The following is a 4,694-nucleotide window of genomic DNA, read 5'->3' on the forward strand; positions in this document are numbered from 1 at the left end:
AAGCCAAGGCCATTGTAAAGACACTGGCTTTTACCCTAGGGAATTAGAGAGCCCTGGAGGGTTTTCAGTTGAGAAGTGGATGCGGTCTAAAAATGACTGAAAATCATCGCTCTGATTGTTGTTTCAGGAACAGATTGTGGTGGGGGGTGGATCTGCAGACAATCAAAATAGCTCTGATTGGGACGATGGAGCCCTGATACATGGAAGTCACAGGAGAGGTGGTAAGATGAGGTCAGATCCAGATGTATATTTTAAAAGGCAAAGTAAAAGGATTTCCTGGAGTTTCGAATCTAGGATATGAGAGAATGAACGGAGCAAGGCTGACTCCACAGGTTTTACTCTGAGCAATTATTTAAACACTCACATACTATTTCAGGGAATCACAACTATTCCAGACATTATTCTAAGCCCTTTGCCAATCACAGCTCATGTAATCCTCGGAACAACCCTATGATATAAATGTTACTAGCATTCCCATTTTATGGACGAGGAACTTGATGTACAGATTGCTTAAATGACATGTGAATGTAATTGCCATTAGCTGAGAGGAATCGTCTAGGAGGTGAACAGATTGGAGCAATATAAGGAGTTCGCTTTTCTACTTTTCAAGATCTAGAGAACACTAACCACCCACCTGTCCAGGCTCAGTCTGCCTGTGCTTTCATGGTACACATGTCTTACCTGCAAGTGTTGTATTAGGTACTGCAGGTTGGCACCAGGGCTCCCACAGCTTGGTCTAACTCTGGAAATAGTGGTATGATGGGAAATGTTTCCCAGTCCCTTGGAGGGGGGAGTAGGATTTTCTGAGTATTTGCTGATTTCTGTGTAAATATTCAAATTCAATTTCAAACAATGTCATTTTATTGAATATGGAGTTTGAGAGAGATGTACACAGTCTCCCATCAGCTGCACCTAACCACTAACTGGAGCCTTTATGATAATTTTAAAGGGTTAGTGACTATCTGTCTACCTATCTATCTATCTATCTATCTATCTATCTACCTATCTACCTAGTATTTGGGGCCCCGAAATGAGGAGGAGAATTTATGGTTGGAGACATGGCCAAAGCAGATGGGAAAAGTAACTTAGACTTGAACTAGAGGTTAAAGTATGGATGGTAAAGCAAGAATAGACAGAATAAATCCAAGGATGTGGAATTATGAAGGGACTACATAACTATAGGAGAGCTCAGAGGTTGAAATAACTGATTCTTGGCTGATGGCATGAGGGTCCAGAGCAGAGATGACCAGGATGTAAACTGAGGGGACTCCAAGGCAGGTCGGCCAATCAGGAGTCTCTGGAGTAGGTAAAGGAAGAAACTCAGTCAGTGTAGAGAAGAGGCATCAGAGGACCCCGAGAGCAGGCAACAGCAAACACACTCAAGCTTGGTGTCTGCCAAATGACCACTTCTACAAACTGTCTGCCTCTGTATCTCCAGGAGTTCATTTCAAAAAATATTTTTGATGCAGTGTATCTGGGTTGCGTCAAGGAACTACGTGCTTCTTAGAAGCTTCCTAAGTCATTTATAGACAATATCAGGTTTGGAAACGTGTTAAGTACCAAAGACAGAAGGAGTCAGGATATCAAGGAATCCCAAGAGCCAATAAAAGTCACCTAATTATGAGATTAGAGTTTAGGGCCAGGACAGCAATGCCTGAAAGGAATAGGACCCAGATAACAAGATAACCCAGTAGCCAAGTAGCAGGATACATAGGTAGGAGCTGATGCTGAGACCTGGGCACGAGGACCACGTGAGGCATCCTCAGCAAGGGTTCACAAGGGTCCCAAACGTGTCACCAGGAAGTTTTTAACTTCTTGGCAATGGGTCCAAGAGAAAAATGTATTCAGGGAAGTGACATGATCATTTCACTTTCACAGAAGGATGGTGGGCAGAGTGCAAAGAAACAAGACCAGAAGTAAGAAAACTAACCAAGGGGGAAATCAAACAAAAGATGATGAAGGCGTGAACAATGGCTGTGACCATAGGAATGGAAGAGTGAGGTTGGTTTTAGAGACATTTCAGAGTTAGAACTGCCATAGGATATCTGATTGGATATGGAGAGGGAGGGATAGGGAGAAATGGAGGATAATTCTCACATTTCTGGATAAAGGGAGAGTAGGAATAGGGAGAAATGGAAGAGGATCCCCACACCTCCAACTAGGGCGATCTGGTAAACAGCATGCTGCAGGGAGATAAGCACCTAAGAAGAAAAACAGAGATGAGATCAGGACTCTTGGTGGCAAATAAGAGGAAATAACTCAACTGGCTCAGACAAAAAATGGCTTTTCTTGTTGCATGGAATCAAAGAAAGGCTTGAACCAGCAACGATGTCGTGAACTGTGGTAGCTACCATGCTGTCTTCTCAGAATGTATTTTCATATCCCTTCTAATCACAGTCTCCAGGTTTCGAGTACAGCTACGTCTGACATACTCACAGACACAGGAGAAGTGGATGAGCAAGGACTGGCCGGTCAGAGTGCCCCACACTTTTGGCCAGAGTGACCAACTCAGAGGTGGTCGTAAGACGTGAGCTTTTGAACATACATGTCAAGGTGTATAGATACATTATAGTTTTTTACCTGTTTCAGATACTTGAATGCACATTTCAGGTATCTTCACAGAGGTCAGAATGAGGCATGGATCTCATAATACTTTAGAAAGTATATTAAAAATGAATAACCAAATCACTGAAATCAGAGACATTTTGACTTGAGAACTAACACTACCACTGATGCGCCGTGTGGATCTGAGCAAATCACCCTTTGAACCTTGCTCAGCCTCGTCACCCATCAGATGGAGGTAATAATAGCGTGTAACGCACCCAGTTGGTCTAAGAACTGAACAAAATAATGCAGAGAAGGGTCTTCATGCAGTCCCTGCCTATGGTAAACACTCCATAATTATTATTTATCATTAGTATCATTATCCTCCATCCAGAAGTCTTCATTTTAGGGCCCTACTAGTGACCTTCTCTCCTGACTTGTTTCTACCCCCCCAAGCGCCTGCCAGCTCTTGTCAGAGTACCCATCAGCACACCCCTAATCTTGCCCCACTGTCCTCCCACCACATGTGTCATGTTGCCTCCCTCTTACCCTGTGAATCCATCAACTGGAAACACTGTTGAAGAAAAACCACACGTTCACACCAACAAGCAAGTGGAGAGGCCATGTACGTTCACAGGCGGGCACGGTAAAGATTATGTACACGACAGGTATCATGGCTAAGCCCTGGGCTCAAGAGATTTTATATTTTTGATGAGTAAAATCAAGCAAAACTTTTAATTAAATGTGATACTAGGAGAAGTTTTTGGTCTCCAAAGATGGAGAGTTTAAATTACCTCGTTTTTAGAAAATCAACAAATGAGCCCTTTGACCACACACACTTAAGACAAGTTCTTTGTCTGTGACAAAGTTGCAGTGACCTGTAGGCTGAAGTCAGGTGTTGTGGTTTGATCAGTCACCATGTAAGGTAGAATGAACTCCATCTCTGAGAATATTGACATCCTTTGTTTATTGTTATTATTGGTTGATTTGTTTATTTGATTCTGTTTTGTTTGCTTGCTTGTTTGAAGCATTGAGAATCACGTGCAGGTGATGAAGCCCAGAAGGCAGAAGCTGCTCTGCTGAGAGACCCAGCAGGAGCAGAACCACTTCAAGGCCCAGAGGACATCATGGTGAGAAGAGACTTCCTCCGAGCTTCTTCTAGAACTAACGGTGCCCAGCACCTCAGGAGCTGCAGCATTGTGGGCACAGCGGTGGTGCCACATCCATCAGTCACGGCAGCAAGAGATCTTCTTCTGACGACTGTGATGCTGGTAGCTGGTAACCTAGGGAAACTAGAACAGGAAAAGAAGAAGATGAAAATGTCACACGGGCCCCATGATCACCTGGGAGGCTTCCCCTTTGGGGACTGGCAGACGTAATTGTGAGAACTTGGATGCTGAGGTCTTGTAAACATACTGCAGGAGGCATTGTAATTTCAGCTTTAAAAATAAAAGAGGTCAAATTTTATTTAAACCAACTGGTGAGGACTTCTTTCAACTTCCTTATATTATGAATTTAAAACATGAGGTACAAACTCCTTAAGTGTCTTGACCAAGATTACCCAGGAAGGGAGAATGACGTATGCATCAAGATTTTGAGCTATAGTATGTTATAATAATATAGAGTAAAAACCTAAAAGTTGGTTTGAATGTAGAGAGTAAATATCTTCCTTACCATTCGTCAATCCAGAATCAGAACTGTAAGTAAAGCCAGGTGAGAATTTATCGGAAAACAGTAATTCTCCCAAATACAAGCTGCAGCCATAAGAGGCAGTAACAGCCCAATTCTTGGGGTGACCATGGATTTCATACTGAGAATTCTTATTGTCTGAAATCACGAACTATCAGAAACATTTCTGTTTGACATTATTTCAGTAAAGATAAAACACCAGAGTCTGGTCTGGAGGAGTTTAATCACTGTGATACTCTGAAGCAGCCTTGATTGGCATTCCATGTGCAGAGTTTCAGCAAGCAGGTCTTGGACACAGCATTTGACATCTACGTTAACTTTGTTTCCAAGGAAAACATAACTGTGGGTTCACTTCACAGGCCAGAATTGATGGTGGCCCCTTTACACACAGCCTGACTTTTCTTGGAGCCCATCAAAACACCACTTCATTTTCACTGCACCTAAAGGCCACTCTTGCAAAA

At 42.8% G+C, this 4,694-nt stretch overlaps 1 long non-coding RNA gene across 1 annotated transcript; it reads left to right on the forward strand.

Moving 5' to 3' along the window:
- The first annotated feature begins 427 nt into the window (after positions 1-427).
- Positions 428-4,017, forward strand: LOC117200040 (uncharacterized). The gene is made up of 2 exons (XR_004481469.2): positions 428-3,169; positions 3,573-4,017. It is a non-coding gene; the product is annotated as an uncharacterized LOC117200040 (long non-coding RNA).
- The last annotated feature ends 677 nt before the right edge of the window (positions 4,018-4,694 follow it).

The sequence above is a fragment of the Orcinus orca genome, chromosome 4 (genome assembly GCF_937001465.1).
Source record: "Orcinus orca chromosome 4, mOrcOrc1.1, whole genome shotgun sequence".
Lineage (NCBI taxonomy): Eukaryota > Metazoa > Chordata > Mammalia > Artiodactyla > Delphinidae > Orcinus > Orcinus orca.